Below are 16,017 nucleotides of genomic sequence, written 5' to 3'. Positions count from 1 at the left end.
GGTGGCCATCAGTATGAGGGCGATGTTGGGCATGTTTTTTCCCCCTTTATCTAGAGGCTTGTACATCGCGTCCCTGCGGACACGATCCATTTTCGACCTCCAGATAAAGCGGAAGATGGCTCGAGTGATCGCCATCGCGCAGGAGTCTGGAATGGACCAGACCTGCGCCACGTACAGCAACAGCGAGAGTACCTCACACCTGATGACCAGGTTCTTACCCGCAATGGAGAGGGAGCGTCGCTCCCACATGCCCAGTTTCCTTTTCACCATAGCCACTCGCTCCTTCCAGTTTCTAACGCATGCCCCGGTCCCTCCGAACCATATCCCCAGCACCTTCAGGCCGTCAGCCCTGACAGTGAAGGGGACAAAGGATCGGTCAGCCCAGTTCCCATGCTGCTGGCCAAAGCTTCAGCAATAGCCCTTCCGATAATGGCCAGCACAGTCTCCTCCATGGGTGTGCCCACCCCCCTACACTTTTCTGCCCACCTAACCAGACCATAGATATCTTGCTTCAGTCTACAGATTTCTTCCTCACCATCAACCTCACAACCAATTTTTGTATCATTTGCAAACTTCTTAATAATGTCCCTACATTTAAGTATAAATCATTGATATATCCCACATAAAACAAAGGACCTAGTACTGAGCGCTGGAACCCCACTGGATACAGCCTTCTAGCCAAAAATCACCCCACAACCACAACCCTTTGCTTCCTGCCACTAAGTCAATTTGGATCCAACTTGCCACTTCCCTTGGTACCTGTGGGTTTTTCCTTTTCTGACCAGTCTGCCATGTGGGACCTTGTCAAAAGCCTTGCTAAACTCCATAGAATACATCAAACACATCACCCTCATTGACTCTCCTTGTTACTCCTCCAAAAATTCAAAGTTAGTCAAACACAACCCTTCCTTAACAAGTTGATGCTGACTGTCCTTGATTAATTTGTGCCTTTATAAGTGACAATTTATACTGTCCCTCAGAATTTTTTCCAATAATTTGCCTATTGCTGAGGTTAGGCCAGCTGGCCTGTAGTTATTCTGGTTATCACTGCATCCTTTTTCAAACAACAGTACAATGTCAGCAGTCTTCCAGCACTATGGTTGTAGCCAGACAGAATTGGGAAATGATGAACAGAGTCTCCGTTATTTCCATCCTTGATTCTCTAAACAGCCCTGGATACATTTCATTTGGGCCTATGGATTTATCTACTTGCAAAGATGCTAAACCCCTTAATATTTCCTCTCTCACTATGTTTATCCCATCCAATATTTCACACTCTTCCTCCTTATCCATAATGTCAGCATCATCCCCCTCTTTTGTGAAGACAGACTCAAAGTATTCATTAAGAACTATGCCCACATCTTCCACCTCCACCCACAGGTTACCATTTGGTCTCAAATAGTCCCTACTCTTTCCTTAGTTATACTCTTGCCCTTTAGGTATTTATCTTTTGAGTATTCCTTGATTCTGCTTGCCAATATTTTTTCATGCTCCCTTTTTGCTTTACTGATTTCTTTTAATTTCACCTCTGCACTTTTTATTGTCCTCTGAACTTCCTGCAGTACTGAGCTCTTGGTATCTGACATAAGCTTCCCTTTTTTGCCTGAGGTTACCCTGTATGCTCTTTGACATAGCAGGGAGGCCTAGATTTGGGAGTCCCACCCTCTTTCTTTGTGGGAACATATTTGTTCTGAACAGTCTCTGTCTCCTCCTTGAATGCCTTCCACTGCTCTGACACTGATTTACCTTTAGCTGTTTCCTGTCCACTTTTACCAAATCACATCTCACCTTAGTAAAATTGGTCTTTCACCAATTGAGAACCTCTACTCCTGGTCTTTGTCCTTTTTAATAACAACTACCAAATGCTCTCCTTCTATCTACCCAGCTTCATTTCCTAAAACCAGAACTGCCCTTCTCTTGTTAAGCTTGCTATATACTGGCTAAAAGTTCTCCTGAATAATTTTCAAGAATTCTACACGTTCTATACATTTTACACTGAGTCTATCTCAATTAATGTTAGGGTAGTTGAAATCCCCTACCATGATGGCCCTATTGTTTTTGCATTTCTCAGCAATTTGCCTACAGATTTGCTGCTCTATCTCCCTCTGGCTATTTTAGGGTCTGTGGTGTTTTGTTGTGTGGTAGGGATTAAGGTGAGGTTTGGGGATTGTCTAGCCTCCCAAAAGTATGCTGCTCAAGTCCACAGTCTTTTTTTTATTGATTCACAGGATGTGGGCTTTGCTAGATGGGCCAACATTTATTCCCATCCCTAGTCGCCCTTGGGGAGGTGGTGATGAGCTGCCTTCTTGAACCGCTGCAGTCCATGTACTGTAGGTATACCCACAGTGCTGTTAGGAAGGGATTTCCAGGATCTTGACCCGGTGACAGTGAAGGAACGGCGATATATTTCCAAGTCAGGATGGTGAGTGACTTGAAGGGGGACTTCCAGGTGGTGGTGTTTCCATCTATCTGCTGCCCCTGTCCTTCTAGATGGTAGTAGTCATGGATTTGGAAGGTGCTGTCTAAGGAGCCTTGGTGAATTCCTGCAGTGCATCTTGTCGATGCTATACACTGCTGCTACTGTGCATTGGTGGTGGAGGGAGTGAGCATTTGTGGATGTGGTGCCAATCAAGTGGACTGCTTTGTCCTGGATGATGTGAAGCTTCTTGAGTGTTGTGGGAGCTGCACTCATCCAGGCAAGTGAGGAGCATTCCATCACACTCCTGACTTGTGTCTTGTAGTTGGTGGACAGGCTTTGGGAAGTCAGGAGGTGAGTTCCCACAAAGAAAGAGTGTGGGATTCCCAAATTTAGGCCTCCCTCCTATGTTAAAGAGCAAAAAAGGGAAGCTTATGACAGATGCCAAGAGCTCAGTATTGCAAGAAATCCAGAGGATTCCTAGCCTCTGACATGCTCTTGTAGCCACAGTATTTATATGGCTAGTCCAGTTCAGTGTCTGGTCAATAGTAACCCTTAGGATGATGAGATTCAGTGAAGGTAATGCCATTAAACATCAAGGGGCAATGGTTAGATTCTCTCTTGTTGGAGATGATCATGCCTGGCCTTTGTGTGGCACGAATGTTACTTGCCACTTGTCAGCCCAAGCCTGGATACTGCCTAGGTCTTGTTGCAATTGGACATGGACATTTTAACTAGAACTGTTCTTTCATCATATGTGCTCACAATCCATCTATCTGTCTTTATACAGGAGAAGGCAGCCCACAACAGGAGGAGGAGGGAGAAAACAGGATGGGGGGGATGTCTGAGCTCAGGCCCCTCATGCAATTTGAACAGTGGGCTCCTGAGCCGGTAGGGGAGAACCGTGACCATGCCTTTGCTAATGGCGAGGTCGGCACCCCCAAACATCTAGTGAGGAAGCATGCATAACCCAGACAATCTCGGAATATAAAGGTGATTGATGATTTCCAAGTTTGAGATAACCTACAAGAGCAGGTCAGAGACTAGGAATCATGCGGTAAGTAACTCACCTCCTGACTCCCCAAAACCTGTCCACCATCTACAAGGCATAAGTCAGGAGTGTGTTGGAATGCTCCCCACTTGCCTGGATGAGTGCAGCTCCAACAACACTCAAGAAGCTTGACACCATCCAGGACAAAGCAGCCCACTTGATTGGCACCTCTTCCACAAACATTCACTCCCTCCACCACCGACGCACAGTAGCAGCAGTGTATACCATCCACAAGATGCACTGCAGAAACTCACCAAGCCTCCTTAGGCAGCACCATCCAAAACCATGACCGCTACCATCTAGAAGGACAAGGGCAGCAGATGCATGGGAACACCACCACCTGGAAATTCCCCTCCAAGCCACTCACCATCCTGACTTGGAAATATATCACCGTTCCTTCACTGTCGCTGGGTTGAAACACTGGAACTCTGTCCCTAAAGGAACTTTGGGTGAACTCTCTCCCGAACAGCACTGTGGATGTTCCTACAATACATGGACTGCAGCGGTTCAAGAAGGCAGCTCGCCACCCTTCTCAAGGGCAATTAGGGATGGGCAATAAATGCTGGCCTAGCCAGCAATGCCAAAGTCACTCATTCTCTTGTCTCTCCATTCTAGGTGCCAGCAGGAAGACAATGAGGCTAGCCCTCGCCGTAGAAGTCAGCCCCAGGCCGGAGGAGACCTTGGAAGAGGACGAGGATGACTTGTCACCTGTAGAGCCATCACAGCGTTCAACTGCACCCTCCACCAGCCCAGAGACACACACCTCATTGGCTCATATATCTAATTTAGGCTCGAGCTCACACTCTGGTGGTCACCACCCAGACACATGTCTACAGCAGAAGGAGGCAGTGACAGCCAAGGTCTCTGGCACTCAGAGGACTCCTGGAGAAGCGACCCTGATAAGTCTGTCAGATGATGAGCCTCTGGAAGTGGTCATGGAGAGGATGCTTGAGTATCAGCGAGACACGGGAACATCAGGCAGATGTCCCGGAGGCCCTTAACAGAATGGCACATGAGGAGGAGGAGGAGACCATGTGCTCTCTAACGTAGTGGCTCTGACGTGTGAGTGCATCAAAGTCTCCATGGACAGGATGGCAGATGCCATGGAGAACCTGGTCCAGCAGGATGCCCAGTTTCTGCCGGAGATGTGCCCAGACCTGCACTCCATTGCTGTAGCTATGGGCGAGCTTTTGCAGTAGCTATGTGAGAGGGGGACAAGGCCCCTTCTCCTCAAGGTGTCAGGGAGGGGTTTTTGGACACCCAAAGGAAGGAGGAATGTCAGACAGGCCCCCTGGGGGCAACCACCCAGGAATCTCCAATGGCGTACAGCCATTCCCAATCCCCTCTGCCTGTGACCTCATCAGCTCCAGCTGCTCAGGCTCATGGGGGTGCACCTGCCCAAAGCAAGAGACCCAAAGTAGGCCAGGGCCCTCCAGGAAAAAGATTGTTGGTAGGTGAGTGATGGAGGTGTGATGAATTGAGCAGTGCCTGAAGCTAGAGATGCAGTTTGTAGGATATAACATTTGGAGATGTATGCATGACCTGCCTACACGTGTGAGGTCATTAAACCTCTTGCAACATTGCATCCAGTTCTTGGGCTAAACGCCTCACATTGACCTCTGCGATATCCGTTCCCACTATCTTCTCACCGAGTATCTGGAGGGCCACCTCGGGCACTCCAGCCCCCACCCCACCAATGCAGGAGATCATCCCTCCTTTCCGCCTCCTCCACCTAAATCTTCAGTGCAGCGTCCAAAAACCAGAGTGCATGCTCTCCCTCATGGTCAGTGATTGCTCTTTGTTGCGCAGCACTATTCTGAATGATCATAGCACCCCAGAAGTCAGAATGCAACTTGCTTTAAGGCGGGGGCAGGTTTGCTTTCAGTAGTTTCAGCAAGTGATGATATTGGGCCCCCTGCTGACGCATGCAGCAAATGAACAGTACAGTTAGCTGTAATGGCTGCACGTAGCAATCATTATAATGAGCAGGCAGCATGGAGATAATTGCACGTTGTGATCCTCATGCCCGGTAGGCCCCAATCTTTTCTCAATGTGAGCAAATCCAGTTTCTTTCGCCTTTCCAGATGACTTAAAAGTTCTGAGATCTGGAGTCACTTGGCTGACCTATGTTTGCAGCTGCAATTACTGTTTATATCTGGTAGTTTTTTTTATGTGGTTTTGCTCAGTTTTTTTAGCATCAGTTTTCTTTATGTATTTCAAGATCATCTCCATCGCCATTTGATACTGATACATTACTCAAAAAATTTCAACCTCCTTTATCTCAAGAGATGAAGGGACCACCTGGTTTGGTGTTGAGCCATGCAAATGAGAAGGCAACAAGTTCAATCACTGGTTAGCTAATCTCACCTAAGCAGCAATTAGGCATTACAACTAGAATCAGTGTCCAGACTGGTAGGAGTGAAAGAGGAAAAACAGTTAGGGTTCCAGCTCCTGACCACTGAGTCTTGCTGTAAAATGCTGTGTGTAAATGTTAGGAGAGAAGATGATCAGCCTTGTTTGTAATGCTTGTCCATTGTCAATTAGCCCATTGTTGATCAGATCAGTTCAGGACGGTTTCATCAGCCCATCCAAAGTGAGACAATTTGCAAACACTAGGGGTTTGCAGGATCAGACCAAAAGGACTGGAACTCTCAAAGACAACAGGTTTGGTAAGCGACAAAATGATTTAAAAATGGGGGTAAAGACTGTATCCATTAATGTGCGTAGTATTAAATCTACTACGCGATTTGTTGCAACCTTGGGTTACTTTGCCAAGGTCAAAGCTGACCTGTTTCTGCAGGAGTGTGCCATACCGCACCTCAGCTCCTGCAGGCACTGGTCATAATGGTGTTCCCATGGGCCATCGACCCGGTCGGGAGGAAATGACCCATATTCCTCCTGCCTGGGTATTCTGCTGTGGGGAGGCAACTTCACCATCTCTGAGGTTAAGGAGGTGGTGGGCGGGTGCCTCCTCATAGCAGACATATTATACAAGAATGCTCCACTCCGGTTAATTAATGTGTATGCCGTGGCTCAAAACAGCGAGCGGCTGGCAGTCCTTCAGCAACTCCCACTGCTGCTGGCAACTTCCAGGCCGGTCATTCTGGGCGGTGACTTCAACTGCATCATCGACGCAGCTGGATGATCTGTCAGGGCTGACAGCAGACTGGACGCCACGTCCAGACTCCTGATGGAAACAGTAAAAGATGCTAAGCTGCACGACATCATCAGCAATCCTGCAGATAGAGCGGAGCATAGATACACCTGGTCACGAGCAGACGGGTCCAGCCGTTCCAGGATAGATTTCCTGTTTGTGTCCCAAGCGTTCACGGTCAGATCCAACATCAAGCCGGTGTTCTTCTCTGACCACTGCCTCCTACTGGCTGACTGTCACTTACAGGAACACCAGAGGGTTGGCAGGGGGACATGGAAGCTGAATGTGCAACTGCTGCCCCCAGAGAACATTGAGGAACTCAAGAGGGATTACAAAGGTTGGAGAACTGTGAACCCCCTCTTTGAGCCCCTGACACACTGGTGGGAAGCGATCAAGGAGAACATCAAGAAGTTTTTTATTCTCAAAGGTGTCCAGAAAGCTAGAAAGGAACAGAGAGAAATGTTCCGACTCCAGAAAAACATGCAGAACCTGCTCCGCATGCAGTCGATGGGCGTCGATGTCAAGGAGGAACTCCAAGTGATGAAGAGCCAGCAAGCCTCGTGCTTTGCCTCGGAGGCCTCCAAGATCATCTGCCAGTCCAGAGACCACTCCGTGGAGCAGGATGAGATGTGCTCATGTTTCTTCTTCCAGAAGGTACACAGAGAGAGCTCTGTGATCAGCAGCCTGAAGGAAGGAGACAGCTCAGTAAAGTCATCGCAGTCTGACATTTTGAGGATCAGCAAATCCTTTTATGCTGGATTGTATGACGTGAAGCCCACAGACAGCACAGCCTCCCAGTCCTTCCTGTCCTCTATCACGGAGGTCTTAGACGACAATACACAGGAGAGTCTGGACAAACTGCTAACTCCTGATGAACTGACTAAGGCCCTTCGAGAAGAGTAAAACTCCCATAAGCGATGGCTTACCGGCTGAGTTGTATTCGGCCCGTGGGACTGGATCAGCCCAGACCTGCTAGAAGTGTACATGAGTATGCTTCTGGATGGCAGCATGTCAGAATCCATGAGGAAAGGCATCATCACCCTCATCTACAAGTGGAAGGGGGAAAGGGAGGAACTTAGAATTTGGAGACCCATATCACTGTTGAATATGGACTATAAGGTTCTGTCCAAGGTCATCGCCAATCGGATCAGGTCTGCTCTGGAGTTGGTGATCCACCCTGACTAGACCTGCATTGTACCTGGCAGAAAGATCTCTGACAGCCTCGTACTACTCAGGGATATCATTGCCTGTGTATGGACAGGGGTGTGGACACCTGCCTCATCAGCCTGGACAAGGAGAAGGCCTTTGACAGAGTATCGCACACCTACATGGCGGACGTGCTCTCCAAAATGGAGTTTGCTGGGGGGAATCCACAACTGCTCTGCACAAACATCAGTAGTGCAGTTTCAATCAATGGGTGGGAATCAGAAAGCTTTCCAAATAAATCTGGAATCAGGCAGGGCTGCCCTCTCTCCCCTGTCCTGTTTGTATGTTGCATAGAACCCTTTGCTGAGTCCATCAGGAAGGATCCGGGAATAAGAGGAGTGATGATCCCAGGCAGTAGAGGCACTTAAGTTAAAGCCTCCCTGTACATGGACGATGTCACCGTCTTCTGTTCGGATCCGCTGTCGGTGCGCAGACTGATCAACATTTGTGACCAGTTCGAACTGGCCTTGGGAGCCAAGGTAAATCATGGCAAGAGTGAGGCCATGTTCTTTGGGAACTGGGCTGACCGGTCCTTTGTCCCCTTCACCGTCAGGTCAGATGGCCTGAAGGTGCTAAGGATATGGTTCGGAAGGAACAGGGCATGCGTTAGAAACTGGAAGGAGCGAGTGGAAAAGATGAAAAGAAAATTGGGCATGCAGGAGTGACGCTCCCTCTCCAATGCAGGTAAGAACCTGGTCATCAGGTGTGAGGCACTCTTGGTGTTGCTGTACGTGGCTTAGGTCTGGCCCATTCCTCAATCCTGCCTGGTGACGATCACCCGAGCCATCTTTCGCTTTATCTGGAGGTCGGAAATGGATGGTGTTCGCAGGGAAATTATGTACATGCCTCTAGATAAAGGGGAAAAAAGCATACCCAACTCCGCCCTCATCCTGATGGCCACCTTTGTGTGTGACTGCATAAAGCTGTGCGTAGGCCCTCAGTACATAAACACTGTGTCACTACTTGCTGAGGTTCTACCTGTCTCCGGTGTTGTGAAGGATGGGTCTGGCCACGCTGCCGTGGAACGCTCCAAGAAGTTGGACCGTGCTGTACTACCTGTCCGTTATGGAGAAATTAATACAGAGAAACACCTTTGACCACAAGTCCATCAGGCAGTGGCCGGCACGTAACGTCCTAGAGGCCCTGCAGGAAAAGGAGGTGGTGGATCCTGTCAGATGGTTCACCGAACAGACTGTCAAAGTCATTTGGCAGAATGCCCCATCGCCAGTACTTTTCAATAAGCGCCAAGATGTATCTTGGCTGGTGGTGAGAAAGGCCCTCCCCTCAGGTCCTTCCTACATGCCAGGAGTCTCACCCCCTCTGCACGTTGCCCTCGAGGTGGCTGTAATGGGGAAGAGACCGTTGTTCACCACCTTGTGGAATGTACCTTTGCAAAGAAGGTTTGGAGAGAGATGCAGTGGTTTCTGTCAAGGTTCATCCTGAGCAGTGCTGTGACACAGGATTCTGTGGTCTATGGGTTGTTCCCAGGGACACACACTGAGACAAACATCAACTGCAGCTGGAGAATCATCAACTCAGTGAAAGACGCCCTTTGGTCTGCCTGAAACTTGTTGGGCTTCCAGTGCAGAGTTGTCCCCGAACGAATGTTGCAGGCTGGCACATTCCAAGCTCCAGGACTGCGTGCTGAGGGACGCACTAAAGCTTGGAGCAGCCGCCGCAAAGGCGCAATGGAGAAAGGTCGCTGTCTAAGACCTTTCTGCCATAGTGCACCGAGGGGCTGGGAATTGTATAGACCCCTCGCGCTGTCTGACTCAATGAATGTGTACAGTGAGTGTTAAATGTATTATAATTGTATTGAAGCACCTCAGAGTGCAACATGATCTATGTTGATAACTTAAATGCCATTACACTGGCTGACTGTCTGTTCTGATCATGTTGAGATGTCTGCAATGTTCATTGATTGTATTGAAGCACCTCATGATCTATGTGGAAAAGTTAAATATGATTGCACTTTTTGTGATGGCCATTTTGAAATGTTTTGTAACATTCTTTCAGATATTTTAAGAATAAAGTATATATTTTTTAAAACTAAGGATAGGGCAACCTTGCCATGTCATTCACAACTCAAGAACATTTTTTTTAAACTTATGATGATATATGAGAATGGACTCTGCAGGACAATATATGCCTATGGAATTATTTATCAGTATAGATTAGTAGAAAAGAAGAGAAATTTGGGAAAATATTTTTTTAAGTTTAGGTTTGTTGTGAGAAGTGACTGGTTATGCATCTAAATCTACTAGTATAGACATTGGTATTGAGCAGTGACTTATATATGCATAATTAATTCCCATCTTTGGGAACAGAACTATTCTAAGCAATCATGATCAATAATGTAATATTGGTTAATCAGCTTATTTTATGTTGATGCTTGTTTATTAAGGTGTAATTATAATTTTGTCCAGTTAACTGAACAATGCCATCAAATATTGACCCAGTTTAATTGCCATATTAAATTTCTTCTGTATTAGCTCCTTATTTCCACTTCTGTTCTTAAGAAATTGCTTTTTGTTTTGCCTTTTTTAAAGAAAAACTTTTCTTACAATTTTATTCCCCAAAGCTGTTGACATTCCCAGGATGTGTCTGCCACCCTACAATACCAACTCCAACTGGACATTCTTTATATTCAGCAAGTTATTTGACCTTGGTTGGGGCAGTCAGCCAATTTGAAATTGATCCTCTCCTTGCCTGACATCCACATATCTACATTTTGCAGTAGGCATTAATGGATTGCGATAAGGACTGGAAGCCCTGCCTGATTTCTCTGTCCTAGTCTAGGATGCTAATGAGTTTCCTACCATGGCACTGGCTGAGATTAGCGAATTCAACACAAACTTAAGCTCCATATGGGACTTTCTGATCTGGATGAGTTAGTGCTAAATTCATGAATTTACACGATCCATTTTTTAAATTCTTTAATGGGACGTGGGTGTTGCTTGCTAGACCAGTATTTATATTTTCCATCCCTAATTACCCTTGAGAAGATAATTTAAGGTAAATTTTGTAGGAATTATTTTACGTTCAATACAAAACAATGTGTTTGTGACAAAAGCAAACATTTTGCCAGCACTAAATAAGGACTATTGTATTTTAATATAAATTTATATGGACAGAGTAAATTTGATTTAAAAATTGGATAAGAAGGTCAGACAATGTGTGTTTATTGTCTTTCAGAATGAACAGAAGTAGGCATCCCAATAAAGTAGTTAGGGAATAATTGCTGGACCTGTGACATGCATAAAGGTACTGGTATTGGTCCCTCAAAGATGTGGTCTGCTTATGAAAACTGCCCTCTGTTTTAAGCACAAGGTTAAAAAAAAAAGCAAATTTAATACTATGGAAAATATAATTGTTGAATATAGATGCAATGTTGCATGATTTCCTGTAGTAAAAGAAAGACTGCAGTCTGATAATTTATATAGTGTCAAGGACATACCAAAGCACATCACAGCCATTGAAGTACTTTTGGAATGTGGTCACAATTTTTCCATCGGCAAATGCAGCAGACAGTTTGTGCAGTGCAAGCCCCACCAAATGTCATGACCAGACAAATTACCAAAAAATATGTTGTAGTGTTTTTGTTGGTTGAGCATAAACATTGGCCAAGAGTGCTCTGCTGCTCATCTGAAAACTGTATCATGGGATCTTTTAGCTTAGCTGTCTAAGTAGCCCACATAGAGCCCTGGTTTTATATCATATCTGAAAGACAACACTTCAGACAGTACAATGCTTCTTTGGTACTGTACTGAAGTGTCAGCTAGATGACATACTTTAGGCTTTGGATCAGGTTTTAAACCCACAACCTTTTGCCTTAGACACGATTACGCAATGACCGAACCAAGGGTTGATGTTAGCAATACAAAAGCAAAATATTTCAGATGCTGGAAATCTGAAATAAAACAGAAAATGCTGGAAATACTCAGCAGGTCTGGCAGCATCAATGGAGAGAGAAACAGAGTTAATGGGCCAGATTTTTGTGGAGCCTGTGGACCTTTAAAAATGGCTGATGGAACCCAGATGCAAAAGTTCCACCGCCATTTCTGACAAACCCAATTTTTGCTGGTGGAGAAGGGAGCGGATCAATGCTGGGTTCAAACAGACCCCATTTTGGCTGTTACAAAGGCCATAACGCACAGTGTGGGAGTCACGAATTGATGGAGTAGACATAAATGCTCTTGAAAGGTGGGTAAGGTCTGTATAACTGTCATGATCTCAAGCTTTTTAAATCCCCTGCTCTTTAAACATGAAAAAAAGGCTTAAGCTGTCAATGAGAGTAAAAAAGAGCCTCTGCTAGACTGCTTTGATTGACAGGCTATCTGGCATAGGTTAGAAAAAACATTACCATTTTTAATAGAGGTCTATTTTGGTATTTCCCTAAGGGCTATTATTATGTAATTATGAATGATTAAGTTTCAAAAGCCACAATTAATTCAGTGGGGATTCTGAGTTCACAGTTTGACAGTTTAAAAAGTCTATTCAAGGATTAGCTGTCTTTGATGTGGTGTCTGAATAGAAGTTTGTTTGTTTTTATAAGAGTTTAACCACTTGGGGAGATTCAAAAGCTTTGAATGGGTTCTATGAATATCAAATGTCTAGGAATGAGAGATTAGGTCGTTATAAGTTTATTTCTTTTTCATCTCCACATAGCTGCTGAGGTGTGCCCATGGTCGTTGCTGGGTGAGCAGCTATGGAGGTGGCATGGAGTGTACAATGAGCCATGGGGGTGAGGGTGCATGAGTTGGCATTGAGTTGGCGTGGAGGGTATGAGGGACCATAGCAGGTGGGTGGAGTCATGAGTGGGCATTGAGATGTCATGAAGGGTGTGGGGGCCATGGGCTGGCGGGTGGGGGGGGGGTGGCAGGTGGGAGGGTGAGGGCTATGAAGGGAGAGGGCTAGAGTGCCCAACAGCTTTTGAAACAACTGGAACAAAGTTAGAAAGTTGGCCTTCTAACCAACCTGCCATGGCACTCACCCGCCCCTGTGGTGAGCTATGTGCTGTTTCCTAGATCAATGGACCTGATTCTATCCATACCTGCCCTCCCAGAGCAAAAATTGTGCATTTCTGGGTACTTTTGATGGAAGCAGATCTGGCAAGTCAGGAAATTTCACTACTCGAGCTCCCATCTCGATACTGATAATCCGACCCCCAGTCTCCATCTCCATGTCTTCTCCAAATCCCCAGTTAATTTTTCAATCTCCCCCCCTCCCACCTCCGCATGCACCCAGCATTTGAGAATTTTCAGTAGTCCTGTTTTAAATAATATACACTGATTGAAAGAAGTGTCCTGAGAGAACATGGAATGTCGACCTGAAAAGGTTTCATGGCCTTATTCAAGCAGAGACACATGAAAGGGAGATCAAAAAGATGCAAAAGACAACTTTAATCTCCTGCAGTTGTGGAGAAAAAGACTGATTTGCATGTCTCAGCAGTCACCCAAAAATCCATCTCCTGTTGATTTATATCTCAGGATGTGTTTATAGTTCTGAGATGAATGCAAAACATGACTATTTCCTCTCCTGGAATACACAGAAAAAAATGGTTTAAAAAGCTAGCTACAGAGTATTGCAGTGTGTGCTGATGCTGTGGGAGTGACAGAAACAAGAAGAACTAGTCACCCCTGCAGTTTGCAGGCAAAGTCCCTTTCTCTCTCTGTAGCTGGAGGCAAGGCTCAGCAGAAGCCACAATCAAAAGGGAAATAGGACAGCCTCTTCAGCTACCCTGCAGAACTAAGTGTCTCCAACTAACTGCGAATCTTCCAAGGTCAGCTCTACTGGAATTTCCCAGCTTAACAGCCGCAATTATTTCGCCATCGATGCCTCACAGACAAGCAAGGACTGAGTTGTATTTTTTTTAACGTTAATTTGGACTCTTAATCTCTCATTTCTGATGTGTGTGTGTGTTGTATTTTTATTATTTGTCTCAGGTTTTAGTAACTAATAAACTTACTCTTTCTTTGACTCAAGAAAGCCTGGTTAAATTGGCTCCTTAATAAAAGTAAATACATTTGGACTGGAAAAAGGTAACCACAGGGAAAAGTTTTTTAAATTAGCCTCGTTGTGACCAACCGAGGGGATTGAATAAAGAAGGGGAGCCAGCTCAATTTCTCCTCACACAGGATCATAAAATTGGGGTCCTGTCCTGGTCATAACAAATGGGGATCTTGTCTGGGAATTTAACAAATTGGGGACCTCATTCAGGGACTGGTCCTAACAAATCAGGAGCTCGTGCCGAGATCCTTCTCACAGACGAAACAAAAGAATCAAAGTGGAGAAAGTAAATTGTTTCTTTGAAACCAATTTTAAAAACTGCAAAAAGGTTTTCTTAATCTGTACTACTAAAGTGTAAAAATGGCTACATTTGATGTCAGTGCTTCTCTAGCAGGAGGGGAAGTTACTTTTGAGGATTTAAAAGTTCTTCCCTCGAAGAGTTAAAAGAACTAGCTCGGCACTTAGGAGTAGAGATTTCCTCGGATGAGATGAGATGTGTAGTATTACAGCGCATGGCCAGAACATTACTTTGTGAATGTAAGGCAAGGCTACAAAACTGCTGAGAATGCAGGTAGAACAGCAACATGAGTTGGAAAATGAGAGGAGAAGAAGAGAAAGAGAGAGAGAGAGGAAAGGGCATGGAGAGAAGAGAGAGAATTTCAAGAAAGAGAAAAGGAAAGGAAAAGTGAGAGAAGGAAAGAGGAAGCTTTCCAAAGAGAGGAGAAAGAGAGGGAAAGGGGGAAGTTTTTCGAAGAAGACTGCATGAACTGGAAAGGAAGATAAAGGCAATGGAGGCAGGCAAAAGGAAAAATCACTCGAATCAAAAGGAGCTGAAAGGGCTGGAGGAAACCAGCTAGGATCTGTACTAATGCAGAGAATCCAGAATGGTTCAGAGGCCTTAAAGGGGTCAATAGAGCCTGTAAGGGTTGGAGTAGCTAGGCAAGGGATACTTGCAATCAAAGAGGCAGGGAACACGCAGCCAAAGTCTGCAGATAGGCAGAGAGCTGGAGAGTATTCAGGGGCCCAAGAGGAGGAGATATAACCAGTGAGTGTTGGAGTAGTTAAGAAACAGCTTCTTGAATTTAAAAACACCATGATGAGGTCTGTAGAGTTAACGAGGATCCAGAAAAGACTGATGGAATTTAAAATGGGCAAAAAGGATGGCCTGGAAATTGAGTTAGTTGGTACATTTTTTGCAGAATTAAACAGGGACTGGGGGGGTTCCAAGACAAGTAAGGAGACAGTGAGAGAGGTGCATGCCCAGCTACAGAGCCACTGGAAGTTAAAAAGGGCCAAAGACAGGCCTGCAGAAGTATAAAGAAACAAGTTAGAACTTGAGAAAGTTAAAGGATCAAAGCTAGACCAGTAGTAATAAAAGAGGTCCATGAGGGACCTGTAAAGGCTAAAAAGGAGAAGACCAACGATCTGTTTGGCAGACAGCTTCATGGCAGATTTAGACGGGAACGAGGAGAGTTCCAAACAGAAAGGCAGGTGGTGAGGGAGATGCCTCACTTGGTTGAAGAGCCACAAAGGAGTGCGGCAGGAGCTGAACGTCCACTTGGAAGTGGTAATTTTCCAGGAGACGTGGAACAGGCTAAGGGAAAGCAAATTCCCAAGACAATAGCAGGTGCTAATGAACCAATGTTCTGTTTGATTAATGCCTTCAAGGCAAATTTAAATAGGGAATAAGACAGCTGTGCCTATAGGGCTGCAACTCAGAAGTTGCTGTCATGACAATTGCACTGTGGATATGTGGGAAAAACTGCCCTGTTTAATGTTGATGTCCTACTGCAGGGGACATACCAAAGGGGCCGAAGGCCAACCTTCAGTAAAAACAAGGGTGCAAAGTGCATGGATGGTTATTACCAACCAAGTTGTTACAATGATCTTAGACCTTTACATACGGCTGTAAATGAAAGGAAGTTTCGTCGTATCAGGAGGAAAGTAACAGTAAGCTCCTCACTCTTGCTTATTGTAGCATCCATCAAGCATGGCACAGATCTAAGTTGGGACTTTCTGGTGTGTGTGGCTCCCTTCCACCACCTCAAACCTTTTTTAAAAGAAATATTCATGGGCTGCGGACGTTGCTGGCAAAGCCAGCATTTATTGCCCAATCCTAATTGCCCAGTGCTGTATTGGAGTGTCAGCCTAGATTTTGTGCTCATTGCTGGGGTGAAACTT

The sequence above is a fragment of the Cetorhinus maximus genome, chromosome 17, assembly GCF_964194155.1.
Source record: "Cetorhinus maximus chromosome 17, sCetMax3.hap1.1, whole genome shotgun sequence".
Taxonomy (NCBI): domain Eukaryota; kingdom Metazoa; phylum Chordata; class Chondrichthyes; order Lamniformes; family Cetorhinidae; genus Cetorhinus; species Cetorhinus maximus.
Note: the sequence above shows the minus strand (reverse complement) of the source record.